We start from the raw sequence: 27,149 nt of genomic DNA, 5'->3' as shown, positions 1-27,149 counted from the left end.
CACATGAATTAAAATACTAAAATACTGATACTAACATGTATTGCTAAAACAAACCTTACTTTACAACATAATGACACAAAAAACATATGATTGTTAAAATAAGATTAATATTAATATTGTATGAATATATATATATATATATATATATATATATATATATATATATATATATATATATATATATATACCCAAATATATAACCATTTATTCAACAACACTATATGAATATAAATATATACTGAAATTGACAGCCTACTTTAATAAGATGAATAAATGGTTTAATTAATACTAAGATGTGTTATACAATCTGTCAACAATTATACTTAACTAAGATGCTTATTAATGGATGGGTGAATGTATTAATGAATTCATAAATATAATTATGGAAAATTCATAGCAAATCAAACATGATAAATAAATACATTAATAAATGCATAAATAAGCTAAAATATTGATATAAATACATGGTATAAAAATTTATAGTGTAAAAATCAATCTGACATGAAAAAGAATGCAACATAGGAAACACCCCTCATCCAACTTCAAGGAAGGGTTTGATGCTTATATAATCATTTAGTCCTGGATATCTAGTGGCATCTGTTCTTATCTGCCATATACTTTCTTTAAGTGCCAATTGTGCTTTCCAGTTACCTGCATAAATAGTTTCATTGACTTGATCTATAATACTGAACAAAAAATTATGTTGTTCCCCTTTGTCCATAATGTGTCTGTATAGGGCATTATTTTTATCCTCCCTGCGTATTTTATAAAGGTGTTCATAAATACACTTCTTTAGCATCCTTTCCGTCTTCCCTATATAGAATGTGGTGCAAACCTTACATTTCGCTATATATACAATTTGTTTACTATTGCAATTTCCACCCAAGCATCTAATTTCTGTATGGTTGATATCACTTAATCGAAATTTATCCATAGTGTTAATATATGAACATTGATTGCAAGATCCACATTTAACACTTGCTTTAGTACTTCTCTTAGACTTACCACTTTTGTTATCTGTATGTTCTAACTTCCTTTTTAAATTAGGTGCCACCTTATACACAATAACTGGTTGTTTACCTAAAATCTGTCCCAAGTTGTTGGATGTAATAACATCCCAATGTCTAAATAATATTTCTTTAATATAATGTACATGAGGAGAGTATGTTAAAATACATACTCTGTTAAAATTATTTGTCTCATCTCTTCTAATATCTCTTACTGGCTCCTGGACTCCTAACAATGATTTGTATCTATGTCCCCATTCTGAGATAACAAAGTGGGTAATATCCTTAAGTAGCTTGTCTGGATAGCCTCTGTTTTTAAACATAGAGTATAACATGTTAATGTCTTGTTCCATCACTTCCTTAGTTGATGACATCCTTGCTATCCTTATACATTGTCCTTTGACTACATTTTTAAACATAAAAGGTGGATGATTACTATCATATTGTATGTAGTCATTAGAAAATGCAGGTTTCCTATAAATTTGTGATGCATATCCTGTCTCTGTATTACTTATATATGTATCTAGATATGCTATTCCTTTTTTATTGTAACTATAAGTGAATTTTAAAAAATCTGTTGTATTGTTAAGAAATGTAATAAATTCACCTATCGTATCCTCAGGGCCCTTCCATATAACAAACAAATCGTCCAAATATCTGGCGTAAAATACAACATAGTTGTAATGTGTACTCTTGAATAAAAATTCATTTTCCCATTCTAGCATAACCATATTTGCAAAAATCGGTGCGCAAGATGCTCCCATAGCGACACCCGTTTTCTGCCTAAAAAACTCTCCTTGAAAAGTGATGTAGTTATAGTCAAGAACTAGAGACATCATTTCAGTTATTACACATATTTTATCCCAACTATACCCTGAATATTTTTTGAGACTGTTAGTAAAAAATTCTAATCCTGTATCTTTAGGTATACAGGTGTAGAGATCAACTACATCTATGGTAATGAAAAAGTAGTCTTGATTCCATTTATCCGTAGTGAGATTATTCAAAAAACTCCATGAGTCTTTCACAATATGAGGTACAGCTTTATATATGTGTTTTGTCCATGTATCAATAAGTACACCAATGTTGTATGTTTTATACTTGGAACCAGAAACGATTGGTCTGTAAGGTGGATCTTCCAGAGACTTATGTACTTTAGGTATACCTACTATTTTGGCTAATATAGGATAATCTGTTTTAAGAAAGGTATAAATCTTGTTAGTAATTCTATTATCTATTAAATATTCTTCCAAAATGAGATCTATTCTTTTGTATCCTATGTTAATTTCATTTAAAGATATAGCTTCATAATTTCCTGAATCATATAGCAAATTGTGGATTTTATTATTATAGTCAAATGTGTAACTAATTACTATTCCGCCCCCTTTATCAGGTTTCATAATGCGGATTTCCTTATTCTGTATAATATTATTTAAACACTTTCTTTCTTTCTGTGTTAAATTATCACTGTAACTATAATTTCCACATACGTTTCTATGTATATCATGATTTAACCAATATATATCTTTGTTCACCATCCTTTCATAATTACTAACTGATTACTAGCAGGTACATAAGTACTTTTTTTCTTCAACTTACCAGGTAATTTGATATTATCTTTGTCTTGTGTAGAATCAAATTGTATGGCTAAATTAAGTCTCCTGCAATACATCTTGATCTCTTTGATGGTGTCTACTAAATTAATACCTACCGTAGGTATAAACTTCATTCCTTTACTCATCAAATGAAAAATATTCTTGTTCTATAACTATATCAGTATAGTTGTATACCTTAAGTCTGTTATATGTGGTCACTATCTGTTTTATATTTTCTACTTGATCGTGATCCTGACAAAAACTATTGTCTTCTTGTGGATCCTGACCTATCTGATTGATGTTTATATCAGTTCCTTCCATAAAAAAATTGTCTTCATCACGGCAAGTATGTAACCTTGTATTACTTTTCTGATCACAATTAGAATAGAATGTATGGACGGAAGTTGAAATACAAGAAGATACTACATCTGAAACTATTCGATGAGTTAATTCCATTTGTTGTGGGGGTTGTACTTCGGGGCAGGAAAAAATCCCCCCCCCCCCGAAAATTTTCTTCTTTATTAGTACTTCTACTTCGATCTCTTTAATGTATTTTCTCAGTATATAAATTATCTCTCCTGTCCACTGGCCATACATAAGCTCTGTTGTACTAATAAGCTTCTATGTCCCTAACTAATTTTCTATTTTTTTCTCTCAAAAATGTTTTTAACCTTATCTTGTGTAATGTCGAACTGTTTGTAATATAAATCTTTCCATTTATCAAAATCACGATGCTTAGTGATAATTTCATTCATACATTCAACCTCATTACCCAGATTAATCATCTTTTCATCATTGTATTTAATTAATGTCCTAAGATATAATAAACCAAAACTATCAAACAGTTCATTAAATTCTTTTTTCATTTTTTTATTATAGTTAATACCCAAAGGTAACTTGAAGAATCTAATACCCTTAGGTACTACTGTAGTGTTGAGACATTTAGATAAGTAGGCAATGTCTATTTTAGTATTTTTATACTGTAACAATTTCTTACTAAAACTGAAAATCATCTCTCTCAAACTGTTTTGTTTAAAATGTGTAATATTAACATTCACACTCTGTTCTCTATTAAAATACAATCGAAATTAAAATCATCACCTAAAAATTGGTTAATTATTTCATTATGTATATGGTCACCCAGACTGTCATTTAAATTGCTTTCTTTATATTCTTTATGTTCAAACATTCTTTTTTTGTCCTTAATAGGACTAGACATGTGTGTAACAGTACCTTTCTTTTCACCAATATCTTTGCATTTGGCATTACAATACTGCTTAACAACTTGTCGTTCCTTAGGTCTTGCTCCCATTTTAATGTTGTTATAATCCCTTTCTTTCCGATTTCTTTGAAAGCTAAAGTCAAAAGTGAAATCTTCATTTGGGGAAAGTAAACAAAGTCTTTTGTTAAATGTTTGTCTTTGATGGCTCGTAGATGAATGTAAACTGTTGTTTAAACCATCTGCACATAGATTAGGCATATCTATGCAAGTGTCGTTATGCTGGTAAATAACTGAATTGTCCTTCAATAGTAACGGAAATTCGGTATCCGGTGTATGAACCAACACTCTGTTCTTATTAGAATTGGTTCTTTTCATCTTGTGACAAACTTGTTCATTCTGAGTTGTATTTAAATCATCAGTGCAGTTCGGACTGACATCTACGTGCGAAGGACTAACACCATTCAAGTTAGCGTGAGTTTGGTGAAGTCCCGTTTCGCAGTGGTTACTTTCCAAAGAACTTGCGGGTTTCTTGCATTCCGACAGAAAATCTGTAAACATGGAAAGTAACTTCTGTACCTCTGTCTGTAAAGCAGTAACATCCACTCGAAGTTGTACCAATTCACCACTCGACAATGAAGCTGGCGTTCCTTCCTTGCAACCGGCCATATCCTTACCACTTCTGACTCGATAGTACGCTAGATAACACAACTATGTAACTTTGAACAGGATACACTGGATGATAGAAAGGACGCTGCTCGTACGAGTTATAAAATTTTATTCCACTTCTGACATATAACACGTAACTGTCAACAAGGTTAAGCGCTTTCAACTGAAATAATCAGTCTTCATCAGAACAATGTATGCATGAATACACTCAGTATATATAGTGACTGTTACTTACTAATTTCAAAAATTGCGCCAAAACTTTTAAAGAGGCCATGTACAACTTGCAATGCACATGAATTAAAATACTAAAATACTAACTGATACTAACATGTATTGCTAAAACAAACCTTACTTTACAACATAATGACACAAAAAACATATGATTGTTAAAATAAAATTAATATTAATATTGTATGAATATATATATATATATATATATATACCCAAATATATAACCATATATTCAACAACACTATATGAATATAAATATATACTGAAATTGACAGCCTACTTTAATAAGATGAATAAATGGTTTAATTAATATTAAGATGTGTTATAAAATCTGTCAACAATTATACTTAACTGTTTATATTTCAGTATATATTTATATTCATATAGTGTTGTTGAATATATGGTTATATATTTGGGTATATATATATTCGTACAATATTAATATTAATTTTATTTTAACAATCATATGTTTTTTGTGTCATTATGTTGTAAAGTAAGGTTTGTTTTAGCAATACATGTTAGTATCATTTAGTATTTTAGTATTTTAATTCATGTGCATTTGCAAGTTGTACATGGCCTCTTTAAAAGTTTTGTCACAATTTTTGAAATTAGTAAGTAACAGTCACTATATATACTGAGTGTATTCATGCATACATTGTTCTGATGAAGACTGATTATTTCAGTTGAAAGCACTTAACCTTGTTGACAGTTACGTGTTATATGTCAGAAGTGGAATAAAATTTTATAACTCGTACGAGCAGCGTCCTTTCTATCATCCAGTGTATCCTGTTCAAAGTTACATAGTTGTGTTATCTAGCGTACTATCGAGTCAGAAGTGGTAAGGATATGGCCGGTTGCGAGGAAGGAACGCCAGCTTCATTGTCGAGTGGTGAATTGGTACAACTTAGAGCAGATGTTACTGCTTTACAGACGGAGGTACAGAAGTTACTTTCCATGTTTACAGATTTTCTGTCGGAATGCAAGAAACCCGCAAGTTCTTTGGAAAGTAACCACAGCGAAACGGGACTTCACCAAAGTCACGCTAACCTGAATGGTGTTAGTCCTACGCACGTAGATGTCAGTCCGAACTGCACTGATGATTTAAATACAACTCAGAATGAACAAGTTTGTCACAAGATGAAAAGAACCAATTCTAATGAGAACAGAGTGTTGGTTCATACACCGGATACCGAATTTCCGTTACTATTGAAGGACAATTCAGTTATTTACCAGCATAACGACACTTGCATAGATATGCCTAATCTATGTGCAGATGATTTAAACAACAGTTTACATTCATCTACGAGCCATCAAAGACAAACATTTAACAAAAGACTTTGTTTACTTTCCCCAAATGAAGATTTCACCTTTGACTTTAGCTTTCAATGCAATCGTAAAGAAAGGGATTATAACAACATTAAAATGGGAGCATGACCTAAGGAACGACAAGTTGTTAAGCAGTATTGTAACGCCAAATGCAAAGATATTGGTGAAAAGAAAGGTACTGTTACACACATGTCTAGTCCTATTAAGGACAAAAAAGAATGTTTGAATGTAAAGAATATAAAGAAAGCAATTTAAATGACAGTGTGGGTGACCATATACATAATGAAATAATTAACCAATTTTTAGGTGATGATTTTAATTTCGATTGTGGCTTTAATAGAGAACAGAGTGTGAATGTTAATATTACACATTTTAAACAAAACAGTTTGAGAGAGATGATTTTCAGTTTTAGTAAGAAATTGTTACAGTATAAAAATACTTAAATAGACATTGCCTACTTATCTAAATGTCTCAACACTAAAGTAGTACCTAAGGGTATTAGATTCTTCAAGTTACCTTTGGGTATTAACTATAATAAAGAAATGAAAAAAGAATTTAATGAACTGTTTGATAGTTTTGGTTTATTATATCTTAGGACATTAATTAAATACAATGATGAAAAGATGATTAATTTGGGTAATGAGGTTGAATGTATGAATGAAATTATCACTAAGCATCGTGATTTTGATAAATGGAAAGATTTATATTACAAACAGTTCAACATCACACAAGATAAGGTTAAAAACATTTTTGAGAGAAAAAATAGAAAATTAATTAAGGACATAGAAGCTTATGAGTACAACAGAGCTTATGTATGGCCAGCGGACAGGAGAGATAATTTATATACTGAGAAAATACATTATAGAGATTGAACTAGAAGTACTAATAAAGAAGAAAATTTTCGGGGGGGGGGATTTTTTCCTGCCCCGAAGTACAACAACCCCCACAACAAATGGAATTAACTCATCGAATAGTTTCAGATGTAGTATCTTCTTGTATTTCAACTTCCGTCCATACATTCTATTCTAATTGTGATCAGAAAAGTAATACAAGGTTACATACTTGCCATGATGAAGACAATTTTTTTATGGAAGGAACTGATATAAACATCAATCAGATAGGTCAGGTTCCACAAGAAGACAGTACTTTTTGTCAGGATCACGATCAAGTAGAAAATGTAAAACAGATAGTGACCACATATAACGGACTTAAGGTATACAACTCTACTGATATAGTTATAGAACAATAATTTTTTTCATTTGATGAGTAAAGGAATGAAGTTTATACCTACGGTAGGTATTAATTTAGTAGACACCATCAAAGAGATCAAGATGTATTATAGGAGACTTAATTTAGCCATACAATTTGATTCTACACAAGACAAAGATAATATCAAATTACCTGGTAAGTTGAAGTAAAAAAGTACTTATGTACCTGCTAGTAATCAATTAGTTAGTAATTATGAAAGGATGGTGAACAAAGATATATATTGGTTAAATCATGATATACATAGAAACGTATGTGGAATTTATAGTTACAGTGATAATTTAACACAGAAAGAAAGAAAGTGTTTAAATAATATTATACAGAATAAGGAAATCCGCATTATGAAACCTGATAAAGAGGGCGGAATAGTAATTAGTTACACATTTGACTATAATAATAAAATCCACAATTTGCTATATGATTCAGGAAATTATGAAGCTATATCTTTAAATGAAATTAACATAGGATACAAAAGAATAGATCTCATTTTGGAAGAATATTTAATAGATAATAGAATTACTAACGAGATTTATACCTTTCTTAAAACAGATTATCCTATATTAGTGAAAATAGTAGGTATACCTAAAGTACATAAGTCTCTGGAAGATCCACCTTACAGACCAATCGTTTCTGGTTCCAAGTCTAAAACATACAACATTGGTGTACTTATTGATACATGGACAAAACACATATATAAAGCTGTACCTCATATTGTGAAAGACTCATGGAGTTTTTTGAATAATCTCACTACGGATAAATGGAATCAAGACTACTTTTTCATTACCATAGATGTAGTTGATCTCTACACCTGTATACCTAAAGAGACAGGATTAGAATTTTTTACTAACAGTCTCAAAAAATATTCAGGGTATAGCTGGGATAAAATATGTGTAATAACTGAAATGATGTCTCTAGTTCTTGACTATAACTACATCACTTTTCAAGGAGAGTTTTTTAGGCAGAAAACGGGTGTCGCTATGGGAGCATCTTGCGCACCGATTTTGCAAATATGGTTATGCTAGAATGGGAAAATGAATTTTTATTCAAGAGTACACATTACAACTATGCTGTATTTTATGCCAGATATTTGGACGATTTGTTTGTTATATGGAAGGGCCCTGAGGATACGATAGGTGAATTTATTACATTTCTTAACAATACAATGGATTTTTTAAAATTCACTTATAGTTACAATAAAAAAGGAATAGCATATCTAGATACATATATAAGTAATACAGAGACAGGATATGCATCACAAATTTATAGGAAACCTACATTTTCTAATGACTACATACAATATGATAGTAATCATCCACTGTTTATATTTAAAAATGTAGTCAAAGGACAATGTATAAGGATAGCAAGGATGTCATCAACTAAGGAAGTGATGGAACAAGACATTAACATGTTATACTCTATGTTTAAAAACAGAGGCTATCCAGACAAGCTACTTAACGATATTACCCAATTTGTTATCTCAGAATGGGGACATAGATACAAATCATTGTTAGGAGTCCAGGAGCCAGTAAGAGATATTAGAAGAGATGAGACAAATAATTTTAACAGAGTATGTATTTTAACATACTCTCCTCATGTACATTATATTAAAGAAATATTATTTAGACATTGGGATGTTATTACATCCAACAACTTGGGACTGATTTTAGGTAAACAACCAGTTATTGTGTATAAGGTGGCACCTAATTTAAAAAGGAAGTTAGAAAATACAGATAACAAAAGTGGTACATCTAAGAGAAGTACTAAAGCAAGTGTTAAATGTGGATCTTGCAACCAATGTTCATATATTAACACTATGGATAAATTTCGATTAAGTGATATCAATCATACGGAAATTAGATGCTTGAGTGGAAATTGCAATAGTAAACAAAATGTATATATAGCAAAATGCAAGGTTTGCACTGCATTCTATATAGGGAAGACGGAAAGGATGCTAAAGAAGTGTATTTATGAACACCTTTATAAAATACGCAGGGAGGATAAAAATAATGCCCTATACAGACACATTATGGACAAAGGGGAACAACATAATTTTTTGTTCAGTATTATAGATCAAGTCAATGAAACTATTTATACAGGTAACTGGAAAGCACAATTGGCACTTAAAGAAAGTATATGGCAGATAAGAACAGATGCCACTAGATATCCAGGACTAAATGATTATATAAGCATCAAACCCTTCCTTGAAGTTGGATGAGGGGTGTTTCCTATGTTGCATTCTTTTTTATGTCAGATTGATTTTTACACTATAGATTTTTATACCATGTATTTATATCAATATTTTAGCTTATTTATGCATTTATTAATGTATTTATTTATCATGTTTGATTTGCTATGAATTTTCCATAATTATATTTATGAATTCATTAATACATTCACCCATCCATTAATAAGCATCTTAGTTAAGTATAATTGTTGACAGATTGTATAACACATCTTAGTATTAATTAAACCATTTATTCATCTTATTAAAGTAGGCTGTGAATTTCAGTATATATTTATATTCATATAGTGTTGTTGAATATATGGTTATATATTTGGGTATATATATATATATTCATACAATATTAATATTAATTTTATTTTAACAATCATATGTTTTTTGTGTCATTATGTTGTAAAGTAAGGTTTGTTTTAGCAATACATGTTAGTATCAGTTAGTATTTTAGTATTTTAATTCATGTGCATTGCAAGTTGTACATGGCCTCTTTAAAAGTTTTGGCGCAATTTTTGAAATTAGTAAGTAACAGTCACTATATATACTGAGTGTATTCATGCATACATTGTTCTGATGAAGACTGATTATTTCAGTTGAAAGCGCTTAACCTTGTTGACAGTTACGTGTTATATGTCAGAAGTGGAATAAAATGTTATAACTCGTACGAGCAGCGTCCTTTCTATCATCCAGTGTATCCTGTTCAAAGTTACATAGTTGTGTTATCTAGCGTACTATCAAGACATAGCACATGGACAAAGTTAGTTCCACTGTTAGCATCTTGCTTGTGGTTGGAGATGCAGGAAGTTTGCTCACCTCTGGGCAGCTTGATATGACAGCACTAAATATTACGGGGGGGGGGGGTTCTGCTGCTGTTTCGCTTCACATTTGTTATGACTGCTTTATTGTGACCATGTTCATTCTTTATGGATATATATATATATATATATATATATATATATATATATATATATATATATATATATATCTGTACATACACATGCATATACACCAAAATGCTTATTTACATTTCCCATACTGTTGAATGACCGCCACTTACCCTCATGCATACCCGCTTACATCTGCTTTAAATTGCCTTAATCACCCTATATCCAACTGCCATTATTGTGGGCATCATATAAAATTAGCAGCCCTTGCATGGTGTGGACCTGGGAACAGGAACACCATAGTCACTGGTTTTACCACTAAACCGTATGGATGGTAATTAGGATATATGACTTTACTACAGGCATTCCACAGTACTGGCAACAAATATGACAGTCGGTTCGTAGGTTCATAGGTTCATACTAGGCTATCTGCCCTAGGGCATTTATAAGCCTAGCTAGAATGTGTTTGGCTTTCGCCACCCATTTTAAATTAATTTTGCTATGCCCTTTTTCAAGGTTAGTATACTCTGCCTCTGTCTAACAGTGACACAGAAGTGATACCCAGGGTAAACCTACTATCTCCCATCCACTCATCAAGATTCCTCTTGAAGAGAGTCAATGAGGGACTCTGCCTAACCTGGACTGGGATTTTATTCCAGAGTGAAGGGAGCCTCTGGGTTATGAATCTGTCCCTCCAGCATGTCCTATTTATTTCAGTGCTGAGGTTCAAGTTTCTCGAGTGCGTAGCTCGATGGGATTTGGATTTTCTGTGGTGCAGCATGTCCATTAATTCTGGGTTGGACATGGCTTTATACGTCAGGCACAGATCGCCTCTGAGCAGGCGGTATGCCACTGAGTAGAGCTGGAGTTTCTTTAACCGGGCAGCATATGGCATCTGTTTGAGCCCTTTGATTCTCTTGGTGAGGTACTTTTGGGGTCTTTCCAATTGCTGCAGGTGTCTGGTAAGGTACATCCCAAAAGGGGCATTGTACTCAATTATGGGCCTGATGAGGGATGAGTAAAGAGTCACAATGACCTCCCCTGATCTAGATGTGAATCCCTTCATGATTAGGTGGGTTATATAAAATGTTTTTCTAACCACTTTGGCCACGTGGTTGTCAAATGAGAGATTGCTATCAACTTGGGTCCCCAGGTCCCTAATTACTTCTTCCGTACTTAATGGATTACCACCTATGTGGTAATTTGTGGGCACTTTGTTTTTGCCAAAGGGGATGACTATACACTTTTTGGCATTTAGCTTGAGACCATGGCTCTGGCACCAGTTGCCTGTTTCTATGAGGCCCTTTTGTAGGTTGGTGTACATATGTATTGTACATGTTACTGTTCATATGTTTCTGAGAGGCATATGTATACATTTGCAAGTATACATATTTATGAATAGGACACATACTTGACAACTATTTATATGCATGTTATGTGTGATGTGTAGCTATGCAAATATAAGTATGTACATTTATAGATATATGACTACATATCTGGAGTTATACATGGCCATGTATATGAACAACTGCATACGGGAGGTACCTGTACTGTTTGTATACAGAGGTTATGTGCATCCTTATGACGAGGAACCTGGAAGGTGTATACAATTTGTGGACACGTACTATTTGGAAGATGGCTATAGGGCAGCTTCATGGGAACATGTGAAAGGTATATATTCCTGATAATGCACATGGGGAGACGTGGATCACAGTCAGGTGTTTAATCCCGGGTCGTAGGTTCTGCAGGTCTGGCTGGAGGCTGAGCAGGGTTGTGGACAACTACTGCTTATGCAACTTGTGTCCGGATGTCTACGAGGCTGGACATGGTGTCGTGCCACCAAGTCTAATCTTTAGAACAGAGACTTATCCCATGAGGGATGTCCAAAAATTGTGGACGCTAATGACTCCAATTCTTTTGGCTTTAAAAAATGAGGGAGGGTTATACATGCAAGGGATACCTAGTTTGCAAGCCTGAGACTGCCTAGGGTGAGACTGCCTACTAGATATGGGTAGGGGGCACTATGTGCAGATGTGGCTGCACCAAGCTAGCAGCCCAAGTATGGGTAGTTTTGGTGGACATTCAGCAAAGGGGGTGGTGGTGAGCTCTGGAGGGGATGATGGGTATTCAATTATGTATCCAGGTGTGTTGGGATTGGATGGCTCAGTTCAGGCCAGACCATTATGTGGGTGTGAGACAGTAACGTTTCTGTACATGTGTATCACACATATTAATGTTCATATGTTCGTGGGATTGTGTTCTGCAGTATGGCCTGTCAGGGTGTATTGCAGATGTGAATGTATGTTCTTTGGTTTCCTTTCTGATTCACCCACTGCTCCCTCATACACCTCCAGTTCACCTATTGTACATTCGACCCAATCTCCCCTTGGTGAATTGTTACATTTCCCCTCACCCCCCCCCCCCATATTCTACACACACCATCCATCCCTTCTCTGTTTGATGGCCCATGGCACAGACAGCAGAATGCATTGCGTACTCTATATATCTCTGGTACCAATATGGTTGTGAGGACAACCCTAGCATATTTGATCACACCATAGTAGAAGCTAAAATTCCCACCATCTGGAAAATATCCTATGTAATCCCACTTCACAAAGGAGGCAGCTCTACTGAATTCTCCAGTTATAGGCCAATAACTATACTCTCTCTCCACTTGCAAAGATTATGGAAAAATGTATTCAAAGACAACTCATGCACCACCTATTCCAAAATCGCCTTATGGCAGACATTCAGCATGGCTTCCATCCTCATCACAGCACTACTTCAGCCCTCGTAGCCTTTACTAACACCATAAACCATAATTGCAACAATAATTATATATCCTCAGCCCTCTTTTTGGATCTTTCCAAGGCATTCAATATGGTTGATCACCAACTTTTAATCCACACCCTGCAAACATTCTGTCTAGATACTGGAGCCCTCCAATGGTTTCAATCCTACCTGAATGGTCGACAGCAGGCTGTCCTCTGGCAGAACAAACTATCTAACCTTCTACCTAACACCCTCAGAGTACCACAAGGCTCTATACTAGGGCCCTTGCTGTTCTCCATCTTCATTAATGACCTTTATACTGTCATCCCAAAAGTCAGCTGTATCCAATATGCTGATGACTCTAATCTGATTTGCTCAGCCACATCTCCAGTAGAGTTGTGGTCAGCTACCCAGACCACCTTTAATACAATAGAAAACTGGCTTTCTGAACATCGTCTGATCCTAAATCCCAAAAAAACTAAAATGCTGTTATTTTCACCAACACGTAGGTCTACCGCTTTCACCTTTACCATAAAATCAAATGATGGCACAATAATCTCCCCTGACCCATCTACAAAACTAATAGGTGTCATCATAGACAATAATCTCAAATTTGACCTACATGTTAACCAAACTATTAAAACCATCAATAAAAAATAGGGTCACTTTACAGAATAAAAGCCTTCCTAACCCCTCCAGCTAAAATTGCCATAGCTCGCTCTCACCTTCTTTCAACCCTTCTGTATGCATCCCCTCTACTCTCGAATTTGAACAAGACTGTCCTTAACAAACTCTCAATTTGCTACAACCACATTGCCAGGTTTGCCACTGGGCTGCCTTTTAGGACACATCATTGGATCAATCTAGATCAGCTTGGTTGGCTTGAACTACCCAGCCTAATCCAGTATAACCAACTGATTATGGCCTATAAAATCCTCTATAATCCGGACAATACTCCTGCACTGAAAAATATTATCACCCCCTATAACAATCCTAGACCGCTTCGATCCTCTAACAAACTACTAATTCAGACTAGCAAAATTAATAACACAGCCGGTGATTCTCTCTTTGTAAACTCTGTAAGTAGATCCTGGGACTCTCTTCCAGCTGATATTACCTTACTTTCCACCTTAGGTCAATTTAAAACTAGACTCAAACAACATTTGTCACTTAACTGGCTATGTCAATGTATCAAGTCTGGCTAACTCTCTCTAGAATGTGTAAAAATCTGTTAACCAGTTTACTGCGTAATTTAATTTAATCATGACTTGTGCTCAGGATTAACTGTAACCTGTGGAACTTGTTTAACTTGCTTATTTATGTAATCTCTGTAAATAGTCTGTTTGTAATATGTAATGCTGGTATTATGTAATGCTGTATCTGCTTACCCTTGGAGCTTTTCTCCCCGGGCCTCCGATGAAAATCGACATGCATCCAGTCGGACTATCCCGGTCAACAAATGTAAAATAAATAAATAAAAAAATAAAAAAATAAAAATCTTCCATATGCTGTACTTCACGCACATAGGTACATGCAAATACTTATCTTTCATGACATGGTAGGTAGACCCGGGTAATACCCATTTATCTTTTGGCCGTCCAGACAAGGGCAACTTGGACCACGAATGGGCAGATGTTGAGCGAATGCACTGACCATTGGTAGGGTTGCCACCTTTTCAAATGGCCAAAGTGGGAAATTTTCGGGACACATATCAGATTTTACAGGCCGACACATACCCACAGTCAGTACAAAGGATAGAACTTTACTTTTATGCCTTAATGGAAGCTTATTCTTGTAGCAGTTTAGTTGCTTATTCTGTTTCTTGTAACATTTAGGTATTTTAGATAAAGAAATAACTATTTGATGGAACTATTACATAAAATATGGACATAATTATGTCCTACAATCGCAGGACATTGCCATTTTTAATATTTTTGGTAAGCACACAACTGCCCAGAAAGGGACTGTCCCTCACAAAGTGGGACAGATGGTAAGCCTAACCATTGGACTAGGCTCAGCAAAGTGCAGCGGTGCACAAACATGCTGTGTTTTGCTTCCACTTGGTATAACAAGCAACACTGCAATGAAATACAGGCATGGGGTTTTAAATGTCATTTGTTCGAGGGACGGGGGCTCAATATTCAGCTACGTGCCTTTGTGTTTACTTTTTATTTTAGTGTTCATGGAACTGTCTTGTATGCTTTACATACATTTCAGTATCCACGGACACTGACAGGAGTGATTACTATTAGAGGTAGTCTGTACTAGTCAGCATTTTAGGGTGCGTGTCTGCAGCCGACATGTTCACGCCTCTGTGCAGCGCTTAGACATGCCCCCTGCACTTGTGCACATTTCCTGTGCATGCGGACTTTGCGGCAGCACAGCTTCATTAATATGCATATGGTGCTGCTGTGCCATCTCTACGCCGCACAGTTAGCGCAAGGCTAATGCCGTCCTTGCACCGAGCTTCATGAATCCTGGGGTCTGTTTACCCCGGGGGGGCCAGCTAAGCACAGCACTTTTTCTAAGCTCTATAAAGTTAATATAATAGACAGGAATTATATATATATATATATATATATATATATATATATATATATATATATATTTAAATTTTATAAAATCTAGTTACTATTAATCTAAACTTTAACTTTACAACTTTTGAAGTTTTTATTCCAAACAATTCCTGTCAAAGTAGTTGAGGCTAAACTTGAAGGAAACTAAACAGCTCCAAGTCTTCACAATCTGATGCTGCACTGAGGAAAGAACTACAGCTGGTGTCTTCCACTCTACAGTCACTATCACTTAAGATAGAGGACTTCTAACAAAAGCTGGAAAATTTAAGTGAGAATAGTTCTAAACAAACTGAAGTATTTAGAGATCTTTTTCAACAACATCAAAATAAAATAATGGACATGGAGACAGCCATAATTGACATAGATGGAAGATTAAAGGAAGATTAGCTGCACATAGACTTTCTTCTCAGACAAAACACATGGCTAATGAATAAAATTGATTACCTTGAAAATCGGGAGAGAAGATGCAATATTTGAATTTTTGTAGTACCAGAGAAACAGAAGGTGAGAACATGATTTTATTTTTGAATAATTGGATTCCCAAAATTTTAGACTTGCAAGAAAGGCTGTTAATTGGTAATTAGGGTTGCCACCTTTTAACAAGGCCAAAGTGGGACATGGGGGTGTGGCCAGTATGACAAGGGGTGTGGCCAATATGGCACAGGCCACACCCACACCATATCACCAGAGGTGTTACAGGAGATGCAGTATTACAGTTATGGGTACAACATTGTGACATTACAGCATACTGAAAACTCAAACCATTAAAACGAAGTGAAGCATTACTGCAAAAAAACAAATTTTACTTTAAAGGAATAAAAAAAATGCACTACTCATTAAACAGACACTTGTTTATTTAAAAAAAAGGTAAAAAATTCATAAACCAACCATGACTATTCTGAAAGAAAACTAAAAAATCTACATACTACACACACAAGGCAAGTGTAAAATTAAGACTGGGCAGGATTCACGAAGGCTTGCACGGAGTGTAAGAGACGTGCAACACTCCATGCAAGCCTCGCAATCCAGGAACAGCCCTAAACTCTGTGTAAGAGACAAGCTAAAACATCTCTTACACGGACTGGGCCTGGACATGCTAAATACCTCACTTGCAGCCGAAAGGTATGCAAATGAGGTATATTAGCGATCCACGAAGCAGAAACCAGTCTGTGTAAGAGACGTTTTAGCTACAGAAATGTACTCAGTTGACAACTGAGTATGTTTCTACAAATTCCACAACGGAGCCATGTCAGCTCCAAAAAAAGGGTGCATATGACTCAGGCAGCATGCCAATGGCCAAATATGTGGCCAATGGCAATATAACCCGATGCTGCGCTGTATAAAATCATAAAAAAGAAGGTTATAAACCCACAAATGTGGGTTTCATGCAATACATGGAATGACAATGCAGGGACCAGCAGACCAAAAACAACATGGTCACCGTGCAGTGGTTGCTAAGGGGGGAAGCTGAGTCTAAGACATGTAACTAAGCATTAGTAGGCAATCTCATGTAAATGAGAGTTAGGATACTGAATCTCACAGTCACATAGCAAAGGAGCACAGTCTGAATAGTGTAAGAGATACATAAGGGGGAGGAATAGAGTAAGAGATAGGTCACATCACAGGGGGGAATGGTAGAAAGAAATGTAGTTCATTGGAGGCCAGTGTAACATGACAGATGACAGACACAGATCATGGAAAGAGGTGTGCCACTAGATAAGTCATGGAAAGTCAAGAAATGGAAGGTGTACACTGTTACTTACACCAAAGTTTCTTGCTGGGCGTGCATGCGCACGTGTGCATGCCATGAAGCGCGAGTACAGCAGTGTGCGCGTGTGTAAGGCAGACTGAGCATGTGGGAGCGTGTTGGGAGATGTTTAACACTGTTTGCGCTGGTGTGCGCGCGTGTAGGGCAGGCTGAGTATGTTGGAGGCTGTTGGCAGATGTGTAACAGTGTTTGCGCGGGTGTACGCGCGTTTTAACCTGAATAAGTAGATTCTGAACCGTGTAAGCACGTGTGCACGTGTGTAAGCCACTGTGAGCGTGTTTCTGATGGTATGCACATTGCTCCCCCCTGAGGAAACAGAGAGGAAAAAGGAAGCAACAGAATTAATAGGAAGTTAGCAGGGATAACTGCTGAAGCTAGCAGGTGAAAACAATTAGAAGCAGGCAATTACACAGGCAGAATAGTAGCCCAGCCCAGCACTTAAAACTCTGCAAACAGTAGTGCAGGATGTTTCTCTTAAGAGACACTGCAAGACAGGAGTAAGCTAATAGAAGTGAAAACTGAAAAAGCTTAACTCAGAGCAGAAATGTTAGGGGCTGCCATAGCTGTCATAATGAGACATAGGCGACTTGCTGAGGGTGGTGACAATGCAGATGGTGCCAGACAACCCACAGTGAGGAGACGGAGAAGAGTGTACAGGCCCAGGGTCACCTACCATGGGTTACATGAGCTGGAGATAGTAGAGTACTATAGAGTGGACAGAGAGCTCCTGCAGCAAATTGTTGAGCTGTGCAGGCCACGCCTCACACATAGAACCAACAGAGGGAAACCCATCCCAGTGGAAACCAAGGTATGTGTTGGCCTAAGAATACTAGCAACAGGTACCTTCCAGAGACTAACTGGCGATATGATGGGGATATCACAGGCATCAGCCTCCAGGGTACTGCACCAGTTCATGGATGCCATGTCAGCACTTGTCGGTGATCATGTATATTTCCCCAATGCCCGTGAGGTATTGGCCAGCAATATGCGTCTCTTCCAGCAAATAGCGGAATACCCTGAGGTAGTGGATGCAATAGACTGCACGCACATATGCATCAAAGCACCAGCCGGTGAGTGGGGTAGGGCCTACATTAACCGTAAGGGCTTCCCCTCCATCAACTGCCAGGTCGTGTGTGATGCCCAGGGCATAATAATGAATGTGTGTGCTGGCTGCCCTGGGAGTTACCACGATTCCCACATCTGGTATTTGACGCAGCTGTACCAGACATTTGCCAATGGGGACATCCCACAAGGACACCTAGTGGGGGATGCAGGTTATGCACTGGAGCCGTGGCTGATGACACCCATCAGAAACGCACACACACCTGAACAGGAACGCCATAATGAGGCACACGCACAAACACGTAATGTAATAGAGCGTGTGTTTGGGCTGCTCAAGTCACGTTCCGGTGTCTGGACACATCTGGTGGAGCCTTGCAGTACACACCAACTACATGTACCCAAATTGTCATGGTATGCGCTATGCTACATAATATGATCTTGCGAAAACAGCTGCAGCAGGACCAGCATAGGGCCGGGCCAAACAGCCCCCCGCCATTGCTAAGGCCATAACAGGCAGAGCGTGACTCGGAGGAGGAGGAACAACCTGAGCCTGCCCCAGTAGGTAGAAGGAGGCGTGCCCAGTATGCCCTGGCCTTGGCAAAGAGGCAATGCATAGCACATACACTGATTCAGTAGGAACCCTGGGAATGATACCCCATCTGACTCACTCAAATAATAACATGGATGCCTAAAATGACATGACCTGCTCACAAACATTTACAGGGAAGTGTAATATACGCATCCGACAGAGGCAGCCCTGCAGCACCACCTGAGGCATGAATTCCATGTGTTAAGTAATGTAACACCATGTACTATATGCACACCTGAGCACCCTGATTGACATCCACCCTCACCAAGCATGAAGTCACAAAATGACGATGGGATGATCAAGTGCAATAACTGGCTGAAGTAATGCAGTTAGTCAAAGGGGAGCCAATGTGTTTCAGGCTGGGAAGACATGCAGAGCATGACATGATGCACCACCTGCTAGGGGTGGCGTGCACCTATCATGCCATGCCCCATGGATACTGTCAAAGGCTGTCAGTACCCACAGCATGCTCTGAATAGGTATGTCTCAAAACACAAACCCACCTTCATAGGTTCCACAAGGGATAGGAACCTAGATGTAATGCTACCCAATGCCAGATGTCTAAACAGCAAGATGTGTGCAGTGTAAACGCACACAGTATGGAGAATGTAGATACCAGTCCTGTAATAGAGAACTGGGTCAAGGCTCACATCAGCACCCTAACACTACCAGGTCACACCTCATACTGTGCTGTACAGCTGCAAAGCATGGAACAAGCTACAAAAGGAGGGTGACTAGCAAGAAATGCCAAGGATAACCACACCCCCATGTTGGTACCACAACAAGAAGCAGCATGGATTAGCCATGGTCAAATACCAATGGCTAAAACCGCCTCCCAGTATATAGCCTGCTGCAGACTACTGTCCTAATACCAGGAACTGCACCTGGCCTATGTCGGAATACATGAATATATCAAGCCCCCCAAACCACATTATATTGCTTGACTGAAAATACCCAGACATACACCGGGAGCATTATACTAGCACCAACACAGTAGGAGAAAATTTCCCATAATCCATAAACCAAAATGCCCAGGAACAATGTACCACTCCCACAAGAGGGGGAAGCATACTGGATGTGATAATCAGCAACATATGTACTGGATGGCAAGATGAGAAGTGTACCCCTCACTGGTAAGACCAGACCATAGAGTAATCACACTGGATATACACATTCTGACCCCAGTCCCTGGCCAGAATACCACAGTGAAAAACATGTGTAAAGCATAGGTTGCAGCCCTCAAAACCGATGTTGAATCCACAAAAGGCCCTGTGCAAGTGCAGAATATGGGACACACCACAGAACATGTTATACAGGCATTCCATGAACACAGCCAGGAATGCTTGAAGTATGCAATCATAAATAACAACAACACACAATGCCATACATGCAGGCATCTGGCATGCTGGACTCCAGCCATTACCAAACCATGCAAGAAAATGAGGAAGCTGCCACATGATAGAGCAAACATAAAAAGGGAAGTAATCACTGACCAGTAGTATGGCAATAACATATGTCCACACATACAATCCACTAAGTCCAGCCACAACAAGTAGAATCTGTGAATCCAGAGGCAATGTGACACCAGTCCCAAGTACACAGACAACCACAACACCCCCCAATAAATACAAATGTATGTGATAGATGCATCCATGTATCCAAACCAGAGGTTGAGCTCCACCAACTCAGTACTGTCAAAACTAGTCAGGAGGAGAAGGTAACCACATACACCACAAACCCAGTCCCACATAGACCTACCACAACTGTAAACCAAACACATAAACACAGACAAATATTCCTGGAGGCCTTAATTACAAACACACCACACCAACAGAAGCCTCCAAAGCAGATCACAAGCAACCACAACCTTCAAACATAGCACATGCAACAAATAGTACGCAAAGCTGGTGTGCCAAACAGTCACAGGCCAGAAGGAGAAACAACATGCCTGATACAGTCGTAATAGGTGTCAGTATAGGCAGACACACTGCTGTCCCACTCACCAGACTGAACAAGGGAAAGGGTAGAGTAAGCTGCCTGTAGGCTGCCACAAAATGCCACATAACACAAGTATGCAGGTCACCCCAAAGCAAGCAGAATTATGATGCACTCAATGTCCATGCTGGTGTGAATTACCTGAGATGTACCTCCCTGGTCAACATGAAAAGAGAGATGGATGGTCCCTCTGAGTATGTACCCCAGGCCGGTATGACACTGGCTGTGTGCAGCATCCAACCCTCACCAAGAATGATGCCACAGTATAAACACAGAATGCTCATGTTTAACAGCTGGCACATTTACAGCTGTCAGTCCAAGAGGGTCTAATGTCTGTCTGCTTGAGATGTCAAGCATGACAAGCCATGCAGCTGTTATAGGGATGGCTTGCACCTGTTACCTGTGTGCGTCTGGATACTGGATAAGGCCTTTGCCGCCTCCATAGAGCCGTATATAGGCAAGGCCAAAAAGACTACCGACCACCCTAGAAAACATAAGTAGTAGGAAACATAAGGGTAATGCTGACCAATGCCAGATGTGTAAACTGCAATATGCATGCCCCTGAGTCACTTCCCATTATGGAGAACATTGATGTCTGTGCAGTGACAGAAGCCTGCTGCAAGCCTAGTGATAGCACACCAGCACTACTAGGGTATACAACATATCATGTGTTATGGCCCCAACACCTGCACCAAAACATCAAAGGAGGGGGAGTATCCATATGCAGCACAGACACCCATATTGCCAGGTAACTGACAATGCACAAAGCAGCAGAGACCACCCATGTGCACATAACTGTAGTCAAAACTGCTGTACAGTCTGTAGCATGTGACAGACCACACTCTCACACACAAGAACTCCACCAAGACATCCTGAAGACACTGGACAGTATGAATGTCCCACCAAATACCAGACAAGGTACACACAAATTACCACATAGGTGTCAAACCATTATGTATGCAAGGAGTAATCAGGGACCTAGGGACACAGGTCGACATTAATCTGTCATGTGACACCCACAATGCCAATGTGGCTATGAAGATTGTCGATATTGGACACTGTATCATGAAAGGATTCACATCAACATCAACAGAGGTCACTGTGCCGCTGTACTGTTAACTTATCAGACCCATAATCTAGTACAATTACTCATATGGGATGCACCGTACGTGACACCTGCAGCGGTTCGGAAGACCTCATAGTTACCCCACCAACAGGATAAAGGGTGTGAAATATATGTCATATGCTGCCTGGCTGTAGACACCCCAGCTGACTGCAGTCACACACTGCCTACACAGAGCCATTGTATGTCTGTTGTACAAGGCCATGTCCAACACAGGAGTAATGGACATGCTCCACCACAGGAAATCAAAGCCATTGGAGCTGTGAGAGTCACAGATGTCAGCCTCAACACATAATGAAATAAGATGTGCTGGAGGTACAGATACATAACCCAGAGGCTCCCCACATCCAGAAACAGGATCCCAATCCATGGTAGGCAGAGCCCCTCACTGACACCCCTCAAGAGCAATATTGCCAAGTGGATGGATGACCGTACATGTATACTGGGGGTCCTCACTTTGTCACGACCAGACAGAGGCACAGTGAAGAAATTCATAAATGGCCATAATTGAACATTGCAAGGGGTGGCAAAAGACACACACACTCTGGCTAGGCTTACTAATGGCCTAGGGTGTATAGCCTAGTATGAACCCATGAACCTATGAAGATACAAAACGTACAGGACACTAAGGATAATCACAAGGGTTACCCAACTGATGGTAGGAACCATGTTGGGCATCCACAGATATGCTCCAAATCACACAGATAATACAAACAACATACCAAACACACACACATATTGCTAACATTCAACCTGTCAGGTGCAGTGCAAACACCCCCCCCCCAGAGTGCAAAATACCTATCCCAGCAGACTGATGGTCCCCTGACATTGCAGATGCTGAGATAACAGCCATCATCTGCAAAGCAGAGCACACAGCAGCAAAGGTATGTGATGGTGTCCTGTGCTGAGGCCAACATGGACTCCAAGAATAATGGAATGCCAAATCACACTACTGCCCAATGTCAGCCTTATCACAGGATATGTACCCAAAGAGCAGTGTACAACAACAGTGGTCCATCACAACAAAGGTGTTGCCTGAATGGATACTCCAAACTACCACCCCAGGATCCTGACAAGCTTGTTCTGCACAGCTATGGAAAGGATCAGTATGTACCGCAGACAGAAGGCTATTGTGGACCTACTGATACTGGACCCTACACAGTGTGGCTGTCGTAACTGAAGAACCTGCCCCTAAACATGTCTGACCCATTTGAAGCAGTCATTAAGGTCATTGATGAGGACAATGTGGTCCACACAGTGTAGCTGGACCATGCACATGCTTCTAGACAATACCGTATGAGTTCAGTATGGATATGTTCACCAGCTTAAATATATACCCCTATGTCAGTAGAGGGGTTGCAAACCAGACCAAGGACAGAACTGACATGGGCAGACATGCCGCATCCATGTCAGACTACAAAGCATATATGAGTGGCATCCCACAAGGCCTGGTCTTGGCCCCCCCCACCCCCATTCTGTATATATGTCCCATAGGTATAGGCCAACATGGAAGGACTGTGACTGAACATGTATGCACAGGAGTACAAACAGCCCACCATATCCGACCCCCAGCTGACACAAGCAACCCACAAAAGGGCCACCTACAAACAGACAACTGTAGCCATAGCCATGTCAGCAAGCTAATTGCAGAACTGTGTATAGACAACCACCGTGGAAATACAGTAAGTGCCCACAAATTACAACACAGGTGTTAACCCATGAGGTACCTAACATGTAATGTGAGACCTGGGTACAAAAGGTGATAGATATCCTGCACTGGATAAACATGTGGCTGTAGTGTTCGCAGAAACATATACTATATACCCACCCAAACATGGAGGTTGGCAGATGTAGATAAGGGGAACTCACTGTGGCTCTGCAGTCATCCTCCATCAGCATCACAAGTGACTACAAAAGCCCCTGTGGGATATACCGCAGCAGACACCTCCATCTACTGTAAAATCCACAACAGTACCCCACCAGGAGTAGCAAAGAGCATGAACAGATGCCATGTGTTGCCTGAGTAAACAAACTGCAGCCCCACACACCGCCATACTTCTCAGCTACAGGAAAGCTGTGCCTGATGTACGAAGCCATGTCCAACCTGGAATGAATGAACATGTTGCACCTTGTACAATCTGAATGGCAGTGAGCTATGCACATGAAAGACCTGAACCCCAGCACTGACATACATAGGACAAGCTGTACAGAATGATCCATAACACAGAAGGCACCCCCACTCTTCAGTAAACTCCTGGTACAGGTCAGCCAGAGAGTCACATATCGACACCCCTCGAGTGGAATCCTGATGAGTGGATGGGAGATGGTAGGCTAACCCTGGGTATCACTGTTATATCAGAGGTAGACAGAGGCACAGTATACTAACCATGACATATGTCATGGCAAACTCCAGTTACAATGTGTGTCGAAGGACAAACACACCCTGTGACTAGCATCAGAAATGGCCTAGGGAACATTGCTAGTGTTTGCCAATGTCCACCCATGTTGTGGAATACACTAGCAATGTTGGACGAGCCTGGTGTAGGTAGTCCATATCTGAACATATTGCAACATGGTCATATGTGCACAACTGGCTCCTACACAGTCTGTTGTGCTCACTATGAAGATGTCAAGCAGTCATAGGACTAAAGCCCAGGATACTGTCCACCACAGTGAAAGTACTGAACCAGTACACTATACGGTATTACAGTGTTAGGTCATTATGAAAGTATGTTGAGAACTGTCTGCAAAGTATCCCATGCAATCCCTGCAGGCACAGTATAATCCCTGTTGTGGCAGACACGAAGCAGTTGGCCAGTTAGTACACAACATGACACCCAACACACAACCATAAATGTGAGATATTGTTGAAGTGCACACACACCCACATATGTGGTGAACTTCAGAGTGCAACATATGGAAAGCTCACACTGGGCATGCTCGCACACTTTGATAAATGAGGCATATGTCAGACAACATGCCATGGAAAGGCTGAACTGGGCATGCTCACACACTTAGGCCATATCTCCGTTTAGCAGTTGGCCACACATATCTGGTATTTGTACGTGTCAGTCCAGGAACCAACCACAACACAGCAATCAGCCCAGTGCAGACAGTAAATGACTACAGAGACATAAGTGATATAGTGGATCGCCGTCATATGCAAACATCTTCCACAGATACACAAGTTGGTCATAGGAACAGGGAATGCTATGGCAATAAAGACCTGCAAACAGTAGAACAGCACAACAAATATTGTGCATCCGACAATTGAACATATGGGTGTAGAGGTCAATACTAGGCTTGTTGCCCTAGGGAATGACAGCTCAGCCAGAGTGTGATTGGCATCTGCATCCCCAGGACAGTAGGCTACTGTGCCACTGTAAAGTAGGTCACAGAATTCAACATGTGAGGCTAGTGAGCTGTGCCTCTGTCAAGCAGGGGCACCGTGGAGGTCCCAGGGATTGAATGTGCTAAGCCACAGCCATGTTGTCGGTGTGTGCTGTGAGAGGGTTGCTGAGGATCTCTGACAGTAGGTGTCCATCAATAACAGACTGAGGGGAGCCCTATCTGCATTCTCTGGATGATTCCACTGTCAACACTGTGTTGTAATGAGTATGTGTGAATGAAGTGCCGTGCCGGAACTGTTCACAGATGTCCTCCCTCTGTGGGCTACAGCTCTGCAATGTATTAGGTCACTCTGTCTGTTGTATGGCACATATATGGCTGGTGTACAGCTGACAGGTGTCTTGTTGTGGAGCAGTCATGGGTATATGTGGGATAGCATGACCAATGCAAACCGTACACATGCTCATAGAATGCAATTGTCAAGGATTATGCTGAGTGGCCAGTATAGTCCCCCAGCATGGGTCCTCTGAAGTCGTCCACCCCAGTTTACACAAGTGTAGAGTCTGCTTGTGCTAAATACAGTTTGTGTGCAGTGACAATCTTGCCTGGGGGTGGAGATCGGATATGGATGTCCAGGGAAAGGTGGGTATGGTCAGATATCAACAATAGTGGTCTACCTCTGGTGTGGAACAGTGAGTACCCACGTTGCAGATGGACAGGTGCAATATGTATTCCCCCATGTGGCTGTAGTGTGTGGCTCTGCCATAGCACATGGACCCACAAATTGTAGTGGCTGTAGGGTAAAGTGGTAGAGGCCTGAGTAGTTCTCACACACAATATGCCTGTACCTGATGTTAACAACTGGAATGGTGTATGTGAACACCTGCATATCCTGGCACTGTTCCCAGGGAAGCTAAGTGTGTGTCCTGGATGTGGGTGTGGTGTTCTGGACTGGTTGTGTTGTGTGTTACAGGTCCTGTGGTCCCAAAGCATGGTATAGAACAAAACCTGCCAGTGCGATGTGCATATCTGACCCTGACGTAGGTGGCTGCAAATGCATATATATGCTATCCCCCACCTGACAGGTAGTACTACATGTACATACCTCTGTAGAAATAAAGATGTCAGCACCCTATAAATACTACAGGTGCAAAACAGATGCCCAGTAATTCGGACAGTGCGCTCTGCTAATGCGTCTCCCTCATGTGTCATAATATAGTTAGGTAGGGGTTCGAATCCTGCAAATGCTCAGTGTGTGTGTGGGTGAGTGGGGTTTGTGTGTGTGAAAGGCTGTGAGAGGGAAATGTCTCATTTGGCAACTGGGAAAACACACTACAGGATGCACATTCCCCTTTCTAAACACTGATGATGTCAGCACCCTATAAGTACAGCAGGAGAAGGGAAACCTCCCAGTAATGCGAATAGCGCGTTCCACTAATGCGTCCATCTTGAGTGTCATAACATAGCTAGGTAGGGGTTTGAA

Source organism: Protopterus annectens, chromosome 1.part1 (assembly GCF_019279795.1).
Source record: "Protopterus annectens isolate FY-2018-M chromosome 1.part1, PAN1.0, whole genome shotgun sequence".
Lineage (NCBI taxonomy): Eukaryota > Metazoa > Chordata > Ceratodontiformes > Protopteridae > Protopterus > Protopterus annectens.
The sequence above is the reverse complement of the archived record's forward strand: the minus strand, read 5'-3'. Positions refer to the sequence as shown.